Raw genomic sequence first — 24,541 nt, 5'->3', positions numbered from 1 at the left:
GTTGGGGGCTGGTGTACATCCATACTGTTTTACTGCTGGTTGGGGACTGGTGTACATCCATACTGTTTCACTGCTGGTTGGGAGCTGGTGTACATCCATACTGTATTACTGCTGGGTGGGGGCTGGTGTACATCCATACTGTTTTACTGCTGCTGGTTGGGGGCTGGTGTACATCCATACTGTTTTACTGCTGGGGGGGGGGCTGGTATACATCCATACTGCTTTACTGCTGCTGGGTGGGGGCTGGTGTACATCCATACTGTTTTACTGCTGGGGGGGGGGGGGGGGGCTGGTATACATCCATACTGCTTTACTGCTGCTGGGTGGGGGCTGGTATACATCCATACTGTTTTACTGCTGGTTGGGGGCTGGTGTACATCCATACTGCTTTACTGCTGGGGGGGGGGGGGGGGGGGCTGGTATACATCCATACTGTATTACTGCTGGGTGGGGGCTGGTGTACATCCATACTGTTTTACTGCTGGGTGGTGGCTGGTGTACATCCATACTGTTTTACTGCTGGGTGGGGGCTGGTGTACATCCATACTGTTTTACTGCTGGTTGGTGGCTGGTGTACATCCATACTGTATTACTGCTGGGTGGGGGCTGGTGTACATCTATACTGTTTTACTGCTGCTGGGTGGGGCTGGTGTACATCCATACGGTTTTACTGCTGGGTGGGGGCTGGTGTATATCCATACTGTTTTACTGCTGGGTGGGGGCTGGTGTACATCCATACTGTTTTACTGCTGCTGGGTGGGGACTGGTGTACATCCATACTGTTTTACTGCTGGGTGGGGCTGGTATACATCCATACTGTTTTACTGCTGTGTGGGGGCTGGTGTACATCCATACTGTTTTACTGCTGCTGGGTGGGGGCTGGTGTACATCCATACTGTTTTACTGCTGCTGGGCGGGGGCTGGTGTACATCCATACTGTTTTACTGCTGGGTGGGGCTGGTATACATCCATACTGTTTTACTGCTGGTTGGGGGCTGGTGTACATCCATACTGTTTTACTGCTGGGTGGGGGCTGGTGTATATCCATACTGTTTTACTGCTGCTGGGTGGGGGCTGGTGTACATCCATACTGTTTTACTGCTGGGTGGGGGCTGGTGTACATCCATACTGTTTTACTGCTGGGTGGGGGCTGGTGTATATCCATACTGTTTTACTGCTGGGTGGGGGCTGGTGTATATCCATACTGTTTTACTGCTGGGTGGGGGCTGGTGTACATCCATACTGTTTTACTGCTGGGTGGGGGCTGGTGTACATCCATACTGCTTTACTGCTGGGTGGGGGCTGGTGTATATCCATACTGTTTTACTGCTGCTGGGTGGGGGCTGGTGTACATCCATACTGTTTTACTGCTGGGTGGGGGCTGGTGTACATCCATACTGTATTACTGCTGCTGAGTGGGGGCTGGTGTACATCCATACTGTTTTACTGCTGCTGGCTGGGGGCTGGTATACATCCATACTGTTTTACTGCTGGGTGGGGGCTGGTGTACATCCATACTGTTTTACTGCTGGGTGGGGGCTGGTATACATCCATACTGTTTTACTGCTGGGTGGGGGCTGGTGTACATCCATACTGTTTTACTGCTGGGTGGGGCTGGTGTATATCCATACTGTTTTACTGCTGGGTGGGGGCTGGTGTACATCCATACTGTTTTACTGCTGGGTGGGGGCTGGTGTACATCCATACTGTTTTACTGCTGGGTGGGGCTGGTGTATATCCATACTGTTTTACTGCTGGGTGGGGGCTGGTGTACATCCATACTGTTTTACTGCTGCTGGTTGGGGGCTGGTGTACATCCATACTGTTTTACTGCTGCTGGGTGGGGACTGGTGTACATCCATACTGTTTTACTGCTGCTGGGTGGGGGCTGGTGTACATTCATACTGTTTTACTGCTGGGGGGGGGCTGGTGTACATCCATACTGTTTTACTGCTGGGTGGGGGCTGGTGTACATCCATACTGTTCTACTGCTGGGTGGGGGCTGGTGTACATCCATACTGTTTTACTGCTGGGTGGGGGCTGGTGTACATCCATACTGTTTTACTGCTGGGTGGGGGCTGGTGTACATCCATACTGTTTTACTGCTGGGTGGGGGCTGGTGTACATCCATACTGTTTTACTGCTGGGTGGGGGCTGGTGTACATCCATACTGTTTTACTACTGGGTGGGGGCTGGTGTACATCCATACTGTTTTACTGCTGGGTGGGGGCTGGTGTACATCCATACTGTTTTACTGCTGCTGGTTGGGGGCTGGTGTACATCCATACTGTTTTACTGCTGGTTGGGGGCTGGTGTACATCCATACTGTTTTACTGCTGCTGGGTGGGGACTGGTGTACATCCATACTGTTTTACTGCTGGGGGGGGGGGGGGGGGGCTGGTATACATCCATACTGCTTTACTGCTGGTTGGGGGCTGGTGTACATCCATACTGTTTCACTGCTGGTTGGGAGCTGGTGTACATCCATACTGTATTACTGCTGGGTGGGGGCTGGTGTACATCCATACTGTTTCACTGCTGGTTGGGGGCTGGTGTACATCCATACTGTTTCACTGCTGGTTGGGAGCTGGTGTACATCCATACTGTATTACTGCTGGGTGGGGGCTGGTGTACATCCATACTGTTTTACTGCTGCTGGTTGGGGGCTGGTGTACATCCATACTGTTTTACTGCTGGGGGGGGGGGGGGCTGGTATACATCCATACTGCTTTACTGCTGCTGGGTGGGGGCTGGTGTACATCCATACTGTTTTACTGCTGGGGGGGGGGGGGGGGGGCTGGTATACATCCATACTGCTTTACTGCTGCTGGGTGGGGGCTGGTATACATCCATACTGTTTTACTGCTGGTTGGGGGCTGGTGTACATCCATACTGCTTTACTGCTGGGGGGGGGGGGGGGCTGGTATACATCCATACTGTATTACTGCTGGGTGGGGGCTGGTGTACATCCATACTGTTTTACTGCTGGGTGGTGGCTGGTGTACATCCATACTGTATTACTGCTGGGTGGGGGCTGGTGTATATCTATACTGTTTTACTGCTGCTGGGTGGGGCTGGTGTACATCCATACGGTTTTACTGCTGGGTGGGGGCTGGTGTATATCCATACTGTTTTACTGCTGGGTGGGGGCTGGTGTACATCCATACTGTTTTACTGCTGCTGGGTGGGGACTGGTGTACATCCATACTGTTTTACTGCTGGGTGGGGCTGGTATACATCCATACTGTTTTACTGCTGTGTGGGGGCTGGTGTACATCCATACTGTTTTACTGCTGCTGGGTGGGGGCTGGTGTACATCCATACTGTTTTACTGCTGCTGGGCGGGGGCTGGTGTACATCCATACTGTTTTACTGCTGGGTGGGGCTGGTATACATCCATACTGTTTTACTGCTGGTTGGGGGCTGGTGTACATCCATACTGTTTTACTGCTGGGTGGGGGCTGGTGTATATCCATACTGTTTTACTGCTGCTGGGTGGGGGCTGGTGTACATCCATACTGTTTTACTGCTGGGTGGGGGCTGGTGTACATCCATACTGTTTTACTGCTGGGTGGGGGCTGGTGTATATCCATACTGTTTTACTGCTGGGTGGGGGCTGGTGTATATCCATACTGTTTTACTGCTGGGTGGGGGCTGGTGTACATCCATACTGTTTTACTGCTGGGTGGGGGCTGGTGTACATCCATACTGTTTTACTGCTGGGTGGGGACTGGTGTATATCCATACTGTTTTACTGCTGCTGGGTGGGGGCTGGTGTACATCCATACTGTTTTACTGCTGGGTGGGGGCTGGTGTACATCCATACTGTATTACTGCTGCTGAGTGGGGGCTGGTGTACATCCATACTGTTTTACTGCTGGGTGGGGGCTGGTGTACATCCATACTGTATTACTGCTGCTGGGTGGGGGCTGGTATACATCCATACTGTTTTACTGCTGGGTGGGGGCTGGTGTACATCCATACTGTTTTACTGCTGGGTGGGGGCTGGTATACATCCATACTGTTTTACTGCTGCTGGGTGGGGGCTGGTGTACATCCATACTGTTTTACTGCTGGGTGGGGGCTGGTGTACATCCATACTGTTTTACTGCTGGGTGGGGGCTGGTGTACATCCATACTGTTTTACTGCTGGGTGGGGGCTGGTGTATATCCATACTGTTTTACTGCTGCTGGGTGGGGGCTGGTGTACATCCATACTGTTTTACTGCTGGGTGGGGGCTGGTGTACATCCATACTGTATTACTGCTGCTGAGTGGGGGCTGGTGTACATCCATACTGTTTTACTGCTGCTGGGTGGGGGCTGGTATACATCCATACTGTTTTACTGCTGGGTGGGGGCTGGTGTACATCCATACTGTTTTACTGCTGGGTGGGGGCTGGTATACATCCATACTGTTTTACTGCTGCTGGGTGGGGGCTGGTGTACATCCATACTGTTTTACTGCTGGGGGGGGGGGGGGGGGGGGCTGGTGTACATCCATACTGTTTTACTGCTGGGTGGGGGCTGGTGTACATCCATACTGTTCTACTGCTGGGTGGGGGCTGGTGTACATCCATACTGTTTTACTGCTGGGTGGGGGCTGGTGTACATCCATACTGTTTTACTGCTGGGTGGGGGCTGGTGTACATCCATACTGTTTTACTGCTGGGTGGGGGCTGGTGTACATCCATACTGTTTTACTGCTGCTGGTTGGGGGCTGGTGTACATCCATACTGTTTTACTGCTGGTTGGGGGCTGGTGTACATCCATACTGTTTTACTGCTGCTGGGTGGGGACTGGTGTACATCCATACTGTTTCACTGCTGGTTGGGGGCTGGTGTACATCCATACTGTATTACTGCTGGGTGGGGGCTGGTGTACATCCATACTGTTTTACTGCTGCTGGTTGGGGGCTGGTGTACATCCAAACAGTTTTACTGCTGGGTGTGGGGGGGGGGGGGGGGGGGGGGGGCTGGTATACATCCATACTGCTTTACTGCTGCTGGGTGGGGGCTGGTGTACATCCATACTGTTTTACTGCTGGGGGGGGGGGGGGGGCTGGTATACATCCACACTGCTTTACTGCTGCTGGGTGGGGGCTGGTATACATCCATACTGTTTTACTGCTGGTTGGGGGCTGGTGTACATCCATACTGCTTTACTGCTGGGGGGGGGGGGGGGGGGGGGGGCTGGTATACATCCATACTGTATTACTGCTGGGTGGGGGCTGGTGTACATCCATACTGTATTACTGCTGGTTGGTGGCTGGTGTACATCCATACTGTATTACTGCTGCTGGGTGGGGCTGGTGTACATCCATACTGTATTACTGCTGGGTGGGGGCTGGTGTACATCTATACTGTTTTACTGCTGCTGGGTGGGGCTGGTGTACATCCATACTGTTTTACTGCTGGGTGGGGGCTGGTGTACATCTATACTGTTTTACTGCTGCTGGGTGGGGGCTGGTGTACATCCATACTGTATTACTGCTGGGTGGGGGCTGGTGTACATCTATACTGTTTTACTGCTGCTGGGTGGGGGCTGGTGTACATCCATACTGTTTTACTGCTGGTTGGTGGCTGGTGTACATCCATACTGTATTACTGCTGCTGGGTGGGGCTGGTGTACATCCATACTGTATTACTGCTGGGTGGGGGCTGGTGTACATCTATACTGTTTTACTGCTGCTGGGTGGGGCTGGTGTACATCCATACTGTTTTACTGCTGGGTGGGGGCTGGTGTATATCCATACTGTTTTACTGCTGGGTGGGGGCTGGTGTACATCCATACTGTTTTACTGCTGCTGGGTGGGGACTGGTGTACATCCATACTGTTTTACTGCTGGGTGGGGCTGGTATACATCCATACTGTTTTACTGCTGTGTGGGGGCTGGTGTACATCCATACTGTTTTACTGCTGCCGGGTGGGGGCTGGTGTACATCCATACTGTTTTACTGCTGCTGGGTGGGGGCTGGTGTACATCCATACTGTTTTACTGCTGGGTGGGGCTGGTATACATCCATACTGTTTTACTGCTGGTTGGGGGCTGGTGTACATCCATACTGTTTTACTGCTGGGTGGGGGCTGGTGTATATCCATACTGTTTTACTGCTGCTGGGTGGGGGCTGGTGTACATCCATACTGTTTAACTGCTGGGTGGGGGCTGGTGTATATCCATACTGTTTTACTGCTGGGTGGGGGCTGGTGTATATCCATACTGTTTTACTGCTGGGTGGGGGCTGGTGTACATCCATACTGTTTTACTGCTGGGTGGGGGCTGGTGTACATCCATACTGTTTTACTGCTGGGTGGGGGCTGGTGTATATCCATACTGTTTTACTGCTGCTGGGTGGGGGCTGGTGTACATCCATACTGTTTTACTGCTGGGTGGGGGCTGGTGTACATCCATACTGTTTTACTGCTGGGTGGGGGCTGGTGTACATCCATACTGTATTACTGCTGCTGAGTGGGGGCTGGTGTACATCCATACTGTTTTACTGCTGCTGGGTGGGGGCTGGTATACATCCATACTGTTTTACTGCTGGGTGGAGGCTGGTGTACATCCATACTGTTTTACTGCTGGGTGGGGGCTGGTATACATCCATACTGTTTTACTGCTGGGTGGGGGCTGGTGTACATCCATACTGTTTTACTGCTGGGTGGGGGCTGGTATACATCCATACTGTTTTACTTCTGGGTGGGGCTGGTGTATATCCATACTGTTTTACTGCTGCTGGGTGGGGGCTGGTGTACATCCATACTGTTTTACTGCTGGGTGGGGCTGGTGTACATCCATACTGTTTTACTGCTGGGTGGGGGCTGGTATACATCCATACTGTTTTTCTGCTGCTGGGTGGGGGCTGGTGTACATCCATACTGTTTTACTGCTGGGTGGGGGCTGGTGTACATCCATACTGTTTTACTGCTGGGTGGGGGCTGGTATACATCCATACTGTTTTACTGCTGCTGGGTGGGGGCTGGTGTACATCCATACTGTTTTACTGCTGGGTGGGGGCTGGTGTATATCCATAATGTTTTACTGCTGGGTGGGGGCTGGTGTACATCCATACTGTTTTATTGCTGGGTGGGGGCTGGTATACATCCATACTGTTTTACTGCTGGGTGGGGCTGGTATACATCCATACTGTTTTACTGCTGCTGGGTGGGGGCTGGTGTACATCCATACTGTTTTACTGCTGGGTGGGGCTGGTGTACATCCATACTGTTTTACTGCTGCTGGGTGGGGGCTGGTGTACATCCATACTGTTTTACTGCTGGGTGGGGGCTGGTGTACATCCATACTGTTTTACTGCTGGTTTGGGGCTGGTGTACATCCATACTGTTTTACTGCTGGTTGGGGGCTGGTGTACATCCATACTGTTTTACTGCTGCTGGGTGGGGGCTGGTGTACATCCATACTGTTTTACTGCTGGGTGGGGGCTGGTGTACATCCATACTGTTTTACTGCTGGTTGGAGGCTGGTGTACATCCATACTGTTTTACTGCTGGTTGGGGCAGCCATGATGGCCTTAAAGCTCTCATATGCTCCATCTACGTATATACTGTGGGACCGTAACATACAGATTTTGTTTTAGTCAATTCCTTTCCCAACGTTTTACAGTACTTCACATTGTTTGCCGGTTTCTTAGTGTTTTCTCAGCCTCTCTGGTATAAATAGTGTGGCAGACTTATGGTATTTCTTTCCCCTGTTTATTTTGGTTGGTGTAGAAATGCAACGTATCTGTGTGGAGAGTGCTGTATAGGGCTGGGGCTGTGTTGGAGCTGTGGTTCTGATGGATGTCCAGACTGAATGCAATGTTCCAGAGGAGGGACTGTAGACTGACTGGAGACTCCAGCCCTGTACTGGTCTGGGCCTAGTAAACACAGTAACGAGGAGAAGGAAATTCCAGCCCCGTGCTGGTCTGGGCCTAGTAAACACAGTGACGAGGAGAAGGAAATTCCATCCCCGTGCTGGTCTGGGCCTAGTAAACACAATAACGAGGAGAAGGAAATTCCAGCCCGTGCTGGTCTGGGCCTAGTAAACACAGTAACGAGGAGAAGGAAATTCCAGCCCCGTGCTGGTCTGGGCCTAGTAAACACAGTAACGACGAGAAGGAAATTCCAGCCCCGTGCTGGTCTGGGCCTAGTAAACACAGTAACGAGGAGAAGGAAATTCCATCCCCGTGCTGGTCTGGGCCTAGTAAACACAATAACGAGGAGAAGGAAATTCCAGCCCCGTGCTGGTCTGGGCCTAGTAAACACAGTAACGAGGAGAAGGAAATTCCAGCCCCGTGCTGGTCTGGGCCTAGTAAACACAGTAACGAGGAGAAGGAAATTCCAGCCCCGTGCTGGTCTGGGCCTAGTAAACACAGTAACGAGGAGAAGGAAATTCCAGCCCCGTGCTGGTCTGGGCCTAGTAAACACAGTAACGAGGAGAAGAAAATTCCAGCCCCGTGCTGGTCTGGGCCTAGTAAACACAGTAACGAGGAGAAGGAAATTCCAGCCCCGTGCTGGTCTGGGCCTAGTAAACACAGTAACGAGGAGAAGGAAATTCCAGCCCCGTGGTAGTCTGGGCCTAGTAAACACAGTAACGAGGAGAAGGAAATTCCAGCCCCGTGCTGGTCTGAGCCTAGTAAACACAGTAACAAGGAGAAGGAAATTCCAGACTCCAGCCCTGGCCCTATAGTAAACAGTGCAGAAGAGAAGGAGTCTCCAGTCCTGGCCCTGTAGTAAACAGTGCAGAGGAGAAGGAGACTCCAGCCCTGGCCCTGTAGTAAACACAGTATAGAGGAGAAGGAGACTCCAGCCCTGGCCCTATAGTAAACAGTGAAGAGGAGAAGGAGACTCCAGTCCTGGCCCTGTAGTAAACAGTGAAGAAGAGAAGGAGACTCCAGTCCTGGCCCTGTAGTAAACACAGTGCAGAGGAAAAGGAAACTCTAGCCCTGGCCCTATAGTAAACAGTGCAGATGAGAAGGAGTCTCCAGCCCTGGCCCTATATTAAACACAGTGCAGAGGAGAAGGAGACTCCAGTCCTGGCCCTATAGTAAACAGTGCATAGGAGAAGGAGACTCCAGCCCTGGCCCTATAGTAAACAGTGCAGAGGAGAAGGAGTCTCTACTCCTGGCCCTGTAGTAAACACAGTATAGAGGAGAAGGAGACTCCAGTCCTGGCCCTGTAGTAAACAGTGCAGAAGAGAAGGAGACTCCAGTCCTGGCCCTATAGTAAACAGTGCAGAGGAGAAGGAGACTCCAGCCCTGGCCCTATAGTAAACAGTGCAGAGGAGAAGGAGTCTCTACTCCTGGCCCTGTAGTAAACACAGTATAGAGGAGAAGGAGACTCCAGTCCTGGCCCTGTAGTAAACAGTGCAGAAGAGAAGGAGACTCCAGTCCTGGCCCTGTAGTAAACAGTGCAGAGGAAAAGGAATCTCCAGCCCTGTGGCCCTATAGTAAACAGTATAGAGGAGAAGGAGACTCCAGTCCTGGCCCTGTAGTAAACACAGTGCAGAGGAGAAGGAGACTCCAGTCCTGGCCCTGTAGTAAACACAGTGCAGAGGAGAATGAGACTCCAGCCCTGGCCCTGTAGTAAACACAGTGCAGAGGAGAAGGAGACTCCAGTCCTGGCCCTGTAGTAAACAGTGCAGAGGAGAAGGAGACTCCAGCCCTGGCCCTGTAGTAAACAATGCAGAGGAGAAGGAGACTCCAGACCTGGCCCTATAGTAAACAATGCAGAGGAGAAGGAGACTCCAGCCCTGGCCCTATAGTAAACAGTGCAGAGGAGAAGGAGACTCCAGCCCTGGCCCTGTAGTAAACAGTGCAGAGGAGAAGGAGACTCCAGCCCTGGCCCTGTAGTAAACAGTGCAGAGGAGAAGGAGACTCCAGCCCTGGCCCTGTAGTAAACAGTGCAGAGGAGAAGGAGACTCCAGCCCTGGCCCTATAGTAAACAGTGCAGAGGAGAAGGAGACTCCAGTCCTGGCCCTGTAGTAAACAATGCAGAGGAGAAGGAGCCTCCAGCCCTGGCCCTATAGTAAACAGTGCAGAGGAGAAGGAGACTCCAGTCCTGGCCCTGTAGTAAACACAGTGCAGAAGAGAAGGAGACTCCAGCTCTGGCCCTGTAGTAAACAGTTCAGAGGAGAAGGAGACTCCAGCCCTGGCCCTGTAGTAAGTGCAGAGGAGAAGGAGACTCCAGCCCTGGCCCTATAGTAAACAGTGCAGAGGAGAAGGAGACTCCAGTCCTGGCCCTGTAGTAAACAGTTCAGAGGAGAAGGAGACTCCAGCCCTGGCCCTGTAGTAAGTGCAAAGGAGAAGGAGACTCCAGCCCTGGCCCTATGGTAAACAGTGCAGAGGAGAAGGAGACTCCAGTCCTGGCCCTGTAGTAAACAGTGCAGAAGAGAAGGAGACTCCAGTCCTGGCCCTGTAGTAAACAGTGCAGAGGAAAAGGAAGCTCCAGCCCTGGCCCAATAGTAAACAGTGCAGAGGAAAAGGAAACTCCAGTCCTGGCCCTATAGTAAACAGTGCAGATGAGAAGGAGACTCCAGTCCTGGCCCTATAGTAAACAGTGCAGAGGAAAAGGAAACTCCAGCCCTGGCCCTATAGTAAACAGTGCAGAGGAAAAGGAAACTCCAGCCCTGGCCCTATAGTAAACAGTGCAGATGAGAAGGAGACTCCAGTCCTGGCCCTACATTAAACACAGTGCAGAGGAGAAGGAGTCTCCAGCCCTGGCCCTGTAGTAAACAGTGCAGATGAGAAGGAGACTCCAGTCCTGGCCCTACATTAAACACAGTGCAGAGGAGAAGGAGTCTCCAGCCCTGGCCCTGTAGTAAATACATTGCAGAGGAGAATGAGTCTCCAGCCCTGGCCCTGTAGTAAACACAGTGCAGAGGAGAATGAGTCTCCAGCCCTGGCCCTGTAGTAAACACAGTGCAGAGGAGAATGAGTCTCCAGCCCTGGCCCTGTGTAAACAAATTATAGAGGAGAAGGAGACTCCAGCCCTGGCCCTGTAGTAAACACAGTATAGAGGAGAAGGAGACTCCAGCCCTGGCCCTCTATTAAACACAGTGCAGAGGAGAAGGTGTCTCCAGCCCTGGACCTGTAGTAAACACAGTATAGAGGAGAAGGAGATTCCAGCCCTGGCCCTATATTAAACAGTGCAGAGGAGAAGGAGACTCCAGTCATGGCTCTGTAGTAAACACAGTGCAGATGAAAATGAGTCTCCAGCCCTGGCCCTGTAGTAAACACAGTGCAGAGGAGAAGGAGACTCCAGCCCTGGCCCTGTAGTAAACACAGTATAGAGGAGAAGGAGACTCCAGCCCTGGCCCTGTAGTAAACACAGTGCAGAGGAGGAGACTCCAGCCCGGACCCTGTACTAAACACAGTGCAGAGGAGAATGAGTCTCCAGCCCTGGCCCTGTAGTAAACACAGTGCAAATGAGAATGAGTCTCCAGCCCTGGCCCTGTAGTAAACACAGTGCAGAGGAGAAGGAGACTCCAGCCCTGGCCCTGTAGTAAACATAGTATAGAGGATAAGGAGACTCCAGCCCTGGCCCTCTATTAAACACAGTGCAGAGGAGAATGAGTCTCCAGCCCTGGCCCTGTAGTTAACACAGTATAGAGGAGAAGGAGAATCCAGCCCTGGCCCTATATTAAACACAGTATAGAGGAGAATGAGTCTCCAGCCCTGGCCCTATAGTAAACACAGTGCAGATGAGAAGGAGAATCCAGTCCTGGCCTTGTAGTAAACAGTGCAGAGGAAAAGGAAACTCCAGCCCTGGCCCTATAGTAAACAGTGCAGAGGAAAAGGAGACTCCAGTCCTGGCCCTGTAGTAAACAGTGCAGAAGAGACGGAGACGCCAGTCCTGGCCCTGTAGTAAACATTGCAGAGGAAAAGGAAACTCCAGCCCTGGCCCTATAGTAAACAGTGCAGAGGAAAAGGAAACTCCAGCCCTGGCCCTATAGTAAACAGTACAGATGAGAAGGAGACTCCAGTCCTGGCCCTACATTAAACACAGTGCAGAGGAGAAGGAGTCTCCAGCCCTGGCCCTGTAGTAAACACAGTGCAGAGGAGAATGAGTCTCCAGCCCTGGCCCTGTAGTAAACACAGTGCAGAGGAGAATGAGTCTCCAGCCCTGGCCCTGTAGTAAACAGTGCAGGGAGAAGGAGACTCCAGCCCTGGCCCTATAGTAAACAGTGCAGAGGAGAAGGAGACTCCAGTCCTGGCCCTCTAGTAAACACAGTATAGAGGAGAAGGAGACTCCAGTCCTGGCCCTATAGTAAACAGTGCAGAGGAGAAGGAGACTCCAGTCCTGGCCCTGTAGTAAACAATGCAGAGGAGAAGGAGCCTCCAGTCCTGGCCCTATAGTAAACAGTGCAGAGGAGAAGGAAACTCCAGCCCTGGCCCTATAGTAAACAGTGCAGAGGAAAAGGAAACTCCAGCCCTGGCCCTATAGTATACAGTGCAGATGAGAAGGAGACTCCAGTCCTGGCCCTACATTAAACACAGTGCAGAGGAGAAGGAGTCTCCAGCCCTGGCCCTGTAGTAAACACAGTGCAGAGGAGAATGAGTCTCCAGCCCTGGCCATGTAGTAAACACAGTGCAGAGGAGAATGAGTCTCCAGCCCTGGCCCTGTAGTAAACACAGTGCAGAGGAGAATGAGTCTCCAGCCCTGGCCCTGTAGTAAACAAATTATAGAGGAGAAGGAGACTCCAGCCCTGGCCCTGTAGTAAACACAGTATAGAGGAGAAGGAGACTCCAGCCCTGGCCCTCTATTAAACACAGTGCAGAGGAGAAGGTGTCTCCAGCCCTGGACCTGTAGTAAACACAGTATAGAGGAGAAGGAGACTCCAGCCCTGGCCCTATATTAAACAGTGCAGAGGAGAAGGAGACTCCAGTCCTGGCCCTGTAGTAAACACAGTATAGAGGAGAAGGAGATTCCAGCCCTGGCCCTGTAGTTAACACAGTGCAGAGGAGGAGACTCCAGCCCGGACCCTGTACTAAACACAGTGCAGAGGAGAATGAGTCTCCAGCCCTGGCCCTGTAGTAAACACAGTATAGAGGAGAAGGAGAATCCAGCCCTGGCCCTGTAGTAAACATAGTATAGAGGATAAGGAGACTCCAGCCTTGGCCCTCTATTAAACACAGTGCAGAGGAGAATGAGTCTCCAGCCCTGGCCCTGTAGTTAACACAGTATAGAGGAGAATGAGAATCCAGCCCTGGCCCTATATTAAACACAGTATAGAGGAGAATGAGTCTCCAGCCCTGGCCCTATAGTAAACACAGTGCAGATGAGAAGGAGACTCCAGTCCTGGCCCTGTAGTAAACAGTGCAGAGGAAAAGGAAACTCCAGCCCTGGCCCTGTAGTAAACAGTGCAGAGGAAAAGGAAACTCCAGCCCTGGCCCTATAGTAAACAGTGCAGATGAGAAGGAGACTCCAGTCCTGGCCCTACATTAAACACAGTGCAGAGGAGAAGGAGTCTCCAGCCCTGGCCCTGTAGTAAACACAGTGCAGAGGAGAATGAGTCTCCAGCCCTGGCCCTGTAGTAAACACAGTGCAGAGGAGAATGAGTCTCCAGCCCTGTTCCTGTAGTAAACACAGTGCAGAGGAGAAGGAGACTCCAGTCCTGGCCCTGTAGTAAACAGTGCAGAGGAGAAGGAGACTCCAGCCCTGGCCCTGTAGTAAACAGTGCAGAGGAGAAGGAGACTCCAGCCCTGGCCCTGTAGTAAACAGTGCAGAGGAGAAGGAGACTCCAGCCCTGGCCCTGTAGTAAACAGTGCAGAGGAGAAGGAGACTCCAGCCCTGGCCCTGTAGTAAACAGTGCAGAGGAGAAGGAGACTCCAGCCCTGGCCCTGTAGTAAGTGCAAAGGAGAAGGAGACTCCAGCCCTGGCCCTATGGTAAACAGTGCAGAGGAGAAGGAGACTCCAGTCCTGGCCCTGTAGTAAACAGTGCAGAAGAGAAGGAGACTCCAGTCCTGGCCCTGTAGTAAACAGTGCAGAGGAAAAGGAAGCTCCAGCCCTGGCCCAATAGTAAACAGTGCAGAGGAAAAGGAAACTCCAGTCCTGGCCCTATAGTAAACAGTGCAGATGAGAAGGAGACTCCAGTCCTGGCCCTATAGTAAACAGTGCAGAGGAAAAGGAAACTCCAGCCCTGGCCCTATAGTAAACAGTGCAGAGGAAAAGGACACTCCAGCCCTGGCCCTATAGTAAACAGTGCAGATGAGAAGGAGACTCCAGTCCTGGCCCTACATTAAACACAGTGCAGAGGAGAAGGAGTCTCCAGCCCTGGCCCTGTAGTAAACAGTGCAGATGAGAAGGAGACTCCAGTCCTGGCCCTACATTAAACACAGTGCAGAGGAGAAGGAGTCTCCAGCCCTGGCCCTGTAGTAAACACAGTGCAGAGGAGAATGAGTCTCCAGCCTTGGCCCTGTAGTAAACACAGTGCAGAGGAGAATGAGTCTCCAGCCCTGGCCCTGTAGTAAACACAGTGCAGAGGAGAATGAGTCTCCAGCCCTGGCCCTGTAGTAAACAAATTATAGAGGAGAAGGAGACTCCAGCCCTGGCCCTGTAGTAAACACAGTATAGAGGAGAAGGAGACTCCAGCCCTGGCCCTCTATTAAACACAGTGCAGAGGAGAAGGTGTCTCCAGCCCTGGACCTGTAGTAAACACAGTATAGAGGAGAAGGAGATTCCAGCCCTGGCCCTATATTAAACAGTGCAGAGGAGAAGGAGACTCCAGTCATGGCTCTGTAGTAAACACAGTGCAGATGAAAATGAGTCTCCAGCCCTGGCCCTGTAGTAAACACAGTGCAGAGGAGAAGGAGACTCCAGCCCTGGCCCTGTAGTAAACACAGTATAGAGGAGAAGGAGACTCCAGCCCTGGCCCTGTAGTAAACACAGTGCAGAGGAGGAGACTCCAGCCCGGACCCTGTACTAAACACAGTGCAGAGGAGAATGAGTCTCCAGCCCTGGCCCTGTAGTAAACACAGTGCAAATGAGAATGAGTCTCCAGCCCTGGCCCTGTAGTAAACACAGTATAGAGGAGAAGGAGACTCCAGCCCTGGCCCTGTAGTAAACATAGTATAGAGGATAAGGAGACTCCAGCCCTGGCCCTCTATTAAACACAGTGCAGAGGAGAATGAGTCTCCAGCCCTGGCCCTGTAGTTAACACAGTATAGAGGAGAAGGAGAATCCAGCCCTGGCCCTATATTAAACACAGTATAGAGGAGAATGAGTCTCCAGCCCTGGCCCTATAGTAAACACAGTGCAGATGAGAAGGAGAATCCAGTCCTGGCCTTGTAGTAAACAGTGCAGAGGAAAAGGAAACTCCAGCCCTGGCCCTATAGTAAACAGTGCAGAGGAAAAGGAGACTCCAGTCCTGGCCCTGTAGTAAACAGTGCAGAAGAGACGGAGACGCCAGTCCTGGCCCTGTAGTAAACATTGCAGAGGAAAAGGAAACTCCAGCCCTGGCCCTATAGTAAACAGTGCAGAGGAAAAGGAAACTCCAGCCCTGGCCCTATAGTAAACAGTGCAGATGAGAAGGAGACTCCAGTCCTGGCCCTACATTAAACACAGTGCAGAGGAGAAGGAGTCTCCAGCCCTGGCCCTGTAGTAAACACAGTGCAGAGGAGAATGAGTCTCCAGCCCTGGCCCTGTAGTAAACACAGTGCAGAGGAGAATGAGTCTCCAGCCCTGGCCCTGTAGTAAACAGTGCAGGGAGAAGGAGACTCCAGCCCTGGCCCTATAGTAAACAGTGCAGAGGAGAAGGAGACTCCAGTCCTGGCCCTCTAGTAAACACAGTATAGAGGAGAAGGAGACTCCAGTCCTGGCCCTATAGTAAACAGTGCAGAGGAGAAGGAGACTCCAGTCCTGGCCCTGTAGTAAACAATGCAGAGGAGAAGGAGCCTCCAGTCCTGGCCCTATAGTAAACAGTGCAGAGGAGAAGGAAACTCCAGCCCTGGCCCTATAGTAAACAGTGCAGAGGAAAAGGAAACTCCAGCCCTGGCCCTATAGTATACAGTGCAGATGAGAAGGAGACTCCAGTCCTGGCCCTACATTAAACACAGTGCAGAGGAGAAGGAGTCTCCAGCCCTGGCCCTGTAGTAAACACAGTGCAGAGGAGAATGAGTCTCCAGCCCTGGCCATGTAGTAAACACAGTGCAGAGGAGAATGAGTCTCCAGCCCTGGCCCTGTAGTAAACACAGTGCAGAGGAGAATGAGTCTCCAGCCCTGGCCCTGTAGTAAACAAATTATAGAGGAGAAGGAGACTCCAGCCCTGGCCCTGTAGTAAACACAGTATAGAGGAGAAGGAGACTCCAGCCCTGGCCCTCTATTAAACACAGTGCAGAGGAGAAGGTGTCTCCAGCCCTGGACCTGTAGTAAACACAGTATAGAGGAGAAGGAGACTCCAGCCCTGGCCCTATATTAAACAGTGCAGAGGAGAAGGAGACTCCAGTCCTGGCCCTGTAGTAAACACAGTATAGAGGAGAAGGAGATTCCAGCCCTGGCCCTGTAGTTAACACAGTGCAGAGGAGGAGACTCCAGCCCGGACCCTGTACTAAACACAGTGCAGAGGAGAATGAGTCTCCAGCCCTGGCCCTGTAGTAAACACAGTATAGAGGAGAAGGAGAATCCAGCCCTGGCCCTGTAGTAAACATAGTATAGAGGATAAGGAGACTCCAGCCTTGGCCCTCTATTAAACACAGTGCAGAGGAGAATGAGTCTCCAGCCCTGGCCCTGTAGTTAACACAGTATAGAGGAGAATGAGAATCCAGCCCTGGCCCTATATTAAACACAGTATAGAGGAGAATGAGTCTCCAGCCCTGGCCCTATAGTAAACACAGTGCAGATGAGAAGGAGACTCCAGTCCTGGCCCTGTAGTAAACAGTGCAGAGGAAAAGGAAACTCCAGCCCTGGCCCTGTAGTAAACAGTGCAGAGGAAAAGGAAACTCCAGCCCTGGCCCTATAGTAAACAGTGCAGATGAGAAGGAGACTCCAGTCCTGGCCCTACATTAAACACAGTGCAGAGGAGAAGGAGTCTCCAGCCCTGGCCCTGTAGTAAACACAGTGCAGAGGAGAATGAGTCTCCAGCCCTGGCCCTGTAGTAAACACAGTGCAGAGGAGAATGAGTCTCCAGCCCTGTTCCTGTAGTAAACACAGTGCAGAAGAGAAGGAGACTCCAGTCCTGGCCCTGTAGTAAACAGTGCAGAGGAGAAGGAGACTCCAGCCCTGGCCCTGTAGTAAACAGTGCAGAGGAGAAGGAGACTCCAGCCCTGGCCCTGTAGTAAACAGTGCAGAGGAGAAGGAGACTCCAGCCCTGGCCCTGTAGTAAACAGTGCAGAGGAGAAGGAGACTCCAGCCCTGGCCCTGTAGTAAACAGTGCAGAGGAGAAGGAGACTCCAGTCCTGGCCCTGTAGTAAACAGTGCAGAAGAGAAGGAGACTCCAGTCCTGGCCCTACATTAAACACAGTGCAGAGGAGAAGGAGTCTCCAGCCCTGGCCCTGTAGTAAACACAGTGCAGAGGAGAATGAGTCTCCAGCCCTGGCCCTATAGTAAACACAGTGCAGAGGAGAATGAGTCTCCAGCCCTGGCCCTGTAGTAAACACAGTGCAGAGGAGAATGAGTCTCCAGCCCTGGCCCTGTAGTAAACAAATTATAGAGGAGAAGGAGACTCCAGCCCTGGCCCTGTAGTAAACAGTGCAGAGGAGAAGGAGACTCCAGTCCTGGCCCTGTAGTAAACAATGCAGAGGAGAAGGAGCCTCCAGTCCTGGCCCTATAGTAAACAGTGCAGAGGAGAAGGAAACTCCAGCCCTGGCCCTATAGTAAACAGTGCAGAGGAAAAGGAAACTCCAGCCCTGGCCCTATAGTATACAGTGCAGATGAGAAGGAGACTCCAGTCCTGGCCCTACATTAAACACAGTGCAGAGGAGAAGGAGTCTCCAGCCCTGGCCCTGTAGTAAACACAGTGCAGAGGAGAATGAGTGTCCAGCCCTGGCCATGTAGTAAACACAGTGCAGAGGAGAATGAGTCTCCAGCCCTGGCCCTGTAGTAAACACAGTGCAGAGGAGAATGAGTCTCCAGCCCTGGCCCTGTAGTAAAAAAATTATAGAGGAGAAGGAGACTCCAGCCCTGGCCCTGTAGTAAACACAGTATAGAGGAGAAGGAGACTCCAGCCCTGGCCCTCTATTAAACACAGTGCAGAGGAGAAGGTGTCTCCAGCCCTGGACCTGTAGTAAACACAGTATAGAGGAGAAGGAGACTCCAGCCCTGGCCCTATATTAAACAGTGCAGAGGAGAAGGAGACTCCAGTCCTGGCCCTGTAGTAAACACAGTATAGAGGAGAAGGAGATTCCAGCCCTGGCCCTGTAGTTAACACAGTGCAGAGGAGGAGACTCCAGCCCGGACCCTGTACTAAACACAGTGCAGAGGAGAATGAGTCTCCAGCCCTGGCCCTGTAGTAAACACAGTATAGAGGAGAAGGAGAATCCAGCCCTGGCCCTGTAGTAAACATAGTATAGAGGATAAGGAGACTCCAGCCTTGGCCCTCTATTAAACACAGTGCAGAGGAGAATGAGTCTCCAGCCCTGGCCCTGTAGTTAACACAGTATAGAGGAGAATGAGAATCCAGCCCTGGCCCTATATTAAACACAGTATAGAGGAGAATGAGTCTCCAGCCCTGGCCCTATAGTAAACACAGTGCAGATGAGAAGGAGACTCCAGTCCTGGCCCTGTAGTAAACAGTGCAGAGGAAAAGGAAACTCCAGCCCTGGCCCTGTAGTAAACAGTGCAGAGGAAAAGGAAACTCCAGCCCTGGCCCTATAGTAAACAGTGCAGATGAGAAGGAGACTCCAGTCCTGGCCCTACATTAAACACAGTGCAGAGGAGAAGGAGTCTCCAGCCCTGGCCCTGTAGTAAACACAGTGCAGAGGAGAATGAGTCTCCAGCCCTGGCCCTGTAGTAAACACAGTGCAGAGGAGAATGAGTCTCCAGCCCTGTTCCTGTAGTAAACACAGTGCAGAGGAGAAGGAGACTCCAGTCCTGGCCCTGTAGTAAACAGTGCAGAGGAGAAGGAGACTCCAGCCCTGGCCCTGTAGTAAACAGTGCAGAGAAGAAGGAGACTCCAGCCCTGGCCCTGTAGTAAACAGTGCAGAGGAGAAGGAGACTCCAGCCCTGGCCCTGTAGTAAACAGTGCAGAGGAGAAGGAGACTCCAGCCCTGGCCCTGTAGTAAACAGTGCAGAGGAGAAGGAGACTCCAGTCCTGGCCCTGTAGTAAACAGTGCAGAAGAGAAGGAGACTCCAGTCCTGGCCCTACATTAAACACAGTGCAGAGGAGAAGGAGTCTCCAGCCCTGGCCCTGTAGTAAACACAGTGCAGAGGAGAATGAGTCTCCAGCCCTGGCCCTATAGTAAACACAGTGCAGAGGAGAATGAGTCTCCAGCCCTGGCCCTGTAGTAAACACAGTGCAGAGGAGAATGAGTCTCCAGCCCTGGCCCTGTAGTAAACAAATTATAGAGGAGAAGGAGACTCCAGCCCTGGCCCTGTAGTAAACACAGTATAGAGGAGAAGGAGACTCCAGCCCTGGCCCTCTATTAAACACAGTGCAGAGGAGAAGGAGACTCCAGCCCTGGCCCTGTAGTAAACACAGTGCAGAGGAAAATGAGTCTCCAGCCCTGGCCCTGTAGTAAACACAGTATAGAGGAGAAGGAGACTCCAGCCCTGGACCTGTAGTAAACACAGTATAGAGGAGAAGGAGACTCCAGCCCTGGCCCTGTAGTAAACACAGTGCAGATGAAAATGAGTCTCCAGCCCTGGCCCTGTAGTAAACACAGTGCAGAGGAGAAGGAGACTCCAGTCCTGGCCCTGTAGTAAACACAGTGGAGATGAAAATGAGTCTCCAGCCCTGGCCCTGTAGTAAACACAGTGCAGAGGAGAAGGAGACTCCAGCCCTGGCCCTGTAGTAAACACAGTATAGAGGAGAAGGAGACTCCAGCCCTGGCCCTGTAGTAAACACAGTGCAGAGGAGAATGAGTCTCCAGCCCTGGCCCTGTAGTAAACACAGTGCAGAGGAGAATGAGTCTCCAGCCCTGGCCCTGTAGTAAACAAATTATAGAGGAGAAGGAGACTCCAGCCCTGGCCCTGTAGTAAACACAGTATAGAGGAGGAGACTCCAGCCCTGGCCCTCTATTAAACACAGTGCAGAGGAGAAGGTGTCTCCAGCCCTGGACCTGTAGTAAACACAGTATAGAGGAGAAGGAGACTCCAGCCCTGGCCCTGTAGTAAACACAGTGCAGAGGAAAATGAGTCTCCAGCCCTGGCCCTGTAGTAAACACAGTATAGAGGAGAAGGAGACTCCAGCCCTGGACCTGTAGTAAACACAGTATAGAGGAGAAGGAGACTCCAGCCCTGGCCCTGTAGTAAACACAGTGCAGATGAAAATGAGTCTCCAGCCCTGGCCCTGTCGTAAACACAGTGCAGAGGAGAAGGAGACTCCAGTCCTGGCCCTGTAGTAAACACAGTGCAGATGAAAATGAGTCTCCAGCCCTGGCCCTGTAGTAAACACAGTGCAGAGGAGAAGGAGAACTCCAGCCCTGGCCCTGTAGTAAACACAGTATAGAGGAGAAGGAGACTCCAGCCCTGGCCCTGTAGTAAACACAGTGCAGAGGAGGAGACTCCAGCCCGGACCCTGTACTAAACACAGTGCAGAGGAGAATGAGTCTCCAGCCCTGGCCCTGTAGTAAACACAGTGCAGAGGAGAATGAGTCTCCAGCCCTGGCCCTGTAGTAAACACAGTATAGAGGAGAAGGAGAATCCAGCCCTGGCCCTGTAGTAAACATAGTATAGAGGAGAAGGAGACTCCAGCCCTGGCCCTGTAGTAAACACAGTGCAAATGAGAATGAGTCTCCAGCCCTGGCCCTGTAGTAAACAAAGTATAGAGGAGAAGGAGACTCCAGCCCTGGCCCTGTAGTAAGTGCAGAGGAGAAGGAGTCTCCAGCCCTGGCCCTATAGTAAACAGTGCAGAGGAGAAGGAGACTCCAGTCCTGGCCCTGTAGTAAACAGTGCAGAAGAGAAGGAGACTCCAGTTCTGTCCCTGTAGTAAACAGTGCAGAGGAAAAGGAAACTCCAGCCCTGGCCCTATAGTAAACAGTGCAGAGGAAAAGGAAACTCCAGCCCTGGCCCTATAGTAAACAGTGCAGATGTGAAGGAGACTCCAGTCCTGGCCCTACATTATACACAGTGCAGAGGAGAAGGAGTCTCCAGCCCTGGCCCTGTAGTAAACACAGTGCAGAGGAGAATGAGTCTCCAGCCATGGCCCTGTAGTAAACACAGTGCAGAGGAGAATGAGTCTCCAGCCCTGGCCCTGTAGTAAACACATTATAGAGGAGAAGGAGACTCCAGCCCTGGCCCTGTAGTAAACACAGTATAGAGGAGAAGGAGACTCCAGCCCTGGCCCTGTAGTAAACATAGTATAGAGGATAAGGAGACTCCAGCCCTGGCCCTGTAGTAAACACAGTATAGAGGAGAAGGAGACTCCAGCCCTGGCCCTGTAGTAAATATAGTATAGAGGAGAATGAGTCTCCAGCCCTGGCCCTGTAGTAAACATAGTATAGAGGATAAGGAGACTCCAGCCCTGGCCCTCTATTAAACACAGTATAGAGGAGAAGGACGCCATGGAAGACAGTTTCTGTCATGTATTTATTGACACAGCTAATATTGCAGCGTATCACAGGCCTCACTCTTCTCCCCAGTTACTGGGGCTCCACTACCTGACACTCCATGTCTCCTCCGCCTCTGAACCCTCCAACCAGTCTCTGTGAATGAACTCTGTGTTCCCCAGCCCAGTCAATTAGAAGCTAGTCGACAGCTCCAGGCCAGTTCCCTCATGCTTTCACGCCTATAGTAGGACCTCTCCTCTTGCGTCTCTCTCTCTCTCGCTCGCTCTCTCTCTCTCTTTCTCCATCCATCCCTCCCTCTCTTTCTCTCTCTTTCTTCCCTCTCTGTCTCTCTTTCTCTCTCTCTCTCTCTCTCTCTCCTGCTGCTGAGGCCTGTGTAGGGCCAGTGGGGCCTCTCCTCTCCTGCTGCTGAGGCCTGTGTAGGGCCAGTGGGGCCTCTCCTCTCCTGCTGCTGAGGCCTGTGTATGGCCAGTGGGCCTCTCCTCTCCTGCTGCTGAGGCCTGTGTAGGGCCAGTGGGCCTCTCCTCTCTTGCTGCTGAGGCCTGTGTAGGGCCAGTGGGCCTCTCCTCTCTTGCTGCTGAGGCCTGTATAGGGCCAGTGGGCCTCTCCTCTCCTGCTGCTGAGGCCTGTGTAGGGCCAGTGGGCCTCTCCTCTCCTGCTGCTGAGGCCTGTGTAGGGCCAGTGGGGCCTCTCCTCTCCTGCTGCTGAGGCCTGTGTAGGGCCAGTGGGGCCTCTCCTCTCCTGCTGCTGAGGCCTGTGTAGGGCCAGTGGGCCTCTCCTCTCCTGCTGCTGAGGCCTATGTAGGGCCAGTGGGCCTCTCCTCTCCTGCTGCTGAGGCCTGTGTAGGGCCAGTGGGCCTCTCCTCTCCTGCTGCTGAGGCCTGTGTAGGGCCAGTGGGCCTCTCCTCTCCTGCTGCTGAGGCCTGTGTAGGGCCAGTGGGCCTCTCCTCTCCTGCTGCTGAGGCCTGTGTAGGGCCAGTGGGCCTCTCCTCTCCCACTGCTGAGTCCTGTGTAGGGCCAGTGGGCCTCTCCTCTCCTGCTGCTGAGGCCTGTGTAGGGCCAGTGGGCCTCTCCTCTCCTGCTGCTGAGGCCTGTGTAGGGCCAGTGGGCCTCTCCTCTCCTGCTGCTGAGGCCTGTGTAGGGCCAGTGGGTCTCTCCTCTCCTGCTGCTGAGGCCTGTGTAGGGCCAGTGGGCCTCTCCTCTCCTGCTGCTGAGGCCTGTGTAGGGCCAGTGGGCCTCTCCTCTCCTGCTGCTGAGGCCTGTATAGGGCCAGTGGGCCTCTCCTCTCCTGCTGCTGAGGCCTGTGTAGGGCCAGTGGGCCTCTCCTCTCCTGCTGCTGAGGCCTGTGTAGGGCCAGTGGGCCTCTCCTCTCCTGCTGCTGAGGCCTGTGTAGGGCCAGTGGGCCTCTCCTCTCCTGCTGCTGAGGCCTGTATAGGGCCAGTGGGCCTCTCCTCTCCTGCTGCTGAGGCCTGTGTAGGGCCAGTGAAACATACTCCTCACCTTTACGGTGTGAGGCCTGTAGACACTGTTATCCCTTTGTTCCACCTTTGACAGGTTGTCTGTTTAAATAAGAATCTCTTGATTGACTTACCTGTATAAATAAATGGTAGATAAAATAAATTGGCAGCTCTCCTATAGTGCTGGCTGGCTCTGCCATGGGCCTGTCAACAGATGGTAGGAAAACCATCACAAGAGGAGTGAAACCTCTCTCTTTCGCTCTCTCTCTCTCTCTCTCTACCCCCAAGCCCCTTTGCTCAATACGTTGAACACGGCAAACCCCTCTGGTTGTTGGGTTCTGAACAGCTGTAACACATGTCAGAGGAGTGGGCTGTCTGCATCACAATATAACTATTTCTCCCCTTAGAAAGCCATGGATATGAAACTCACCGCTCCATACACTTGGATTCAGGACGTGTTTGACATGACAGGAGATTGTATGAATTATTTGCTCTGTAACCAGCCAAAGGCCTGACAACCTAGTTTTGGAGAGTTAAAATATTTATATGAATTGAGCCAGGCAGGCAGCACAGAAGGGTGCTGTTGCCATCCTGTGAGTGTATCTGTTTGGAGGTATCAGACCAGACCACAAACCCAGAGATCATTACCCAGCCTGCCCCGCTCTCCCCTGCTATCAGCTCTGGGGTGTCTGCTACGGTTATGTCACATGTCAGGAAGACTTAGATCACACCAGGAAGGAAAGTGTGTATGTACAAATGGAAAGAGATAGGCCATCTCATCCTGGCCTGGCCTGTGGTATCTCAGATCGTCTGTCTGGAAGGATGTATTCCATTTGTCAGACTAATATCATCATCGGCGAATATCATTACTTGTTGGTGTTAGAGCTTCAGAAGATAGTAGAGCGTAACCCACAGCCAGAGGTAGAACATCTAAGAGTGGCTTGGCTATCACCACAAACTCTCTTCATACAAAACAGAGACACAAAGATCCATAAGCCGTTCAGAGGTGGTCCTCACCACATATTTATGAGGACATTCATGTTTAATCTGTGTTGACGAAGATAGTTGCACCTCCAGTGGCCCTCTGCAGCAGACAGGTGTATAAAAGCCTGTCTGTAGACTACCTCTGTGTGTCTGTCTGGTGGGCCAGGTCAGGTCTCCTAAAGCTCTGATGGAATGTCAGCAGAGTTGCTCTGTCCATCTGAGGCCTCACACACACACGCACGCACGCGCACGCACACGCACACGCGCACGCGCACACGCACACGCACACGCACACGCACACGCACACGCACACGCACACGCACACGCACACACACACACACACACACACACACACACACACACACACACACACACACACACATACACACACACACACACACACACCTCCACCCTCCTCTAATTCCTCTCCCCATCCGGGTCAGT

Source organism: Salvelinus fontinalis, chromosome 4, assembly GCF_029448725.1.
Source record: "Salvelinus fontinalis isolate EN_2023a chromosome 4, ASM2944872v1, whole genome shotgun sequence".
Taxonomy (NCBI): domain Eukaryota; kingdom Metazoa; phylum Chordata; class Actinopteri; order Salmoniformes; family Salmonidae; genus Salvelinus; species Salvelinus fontinalis.
This window is presented reverse-complemented; position numbering follows the sequence as displayed.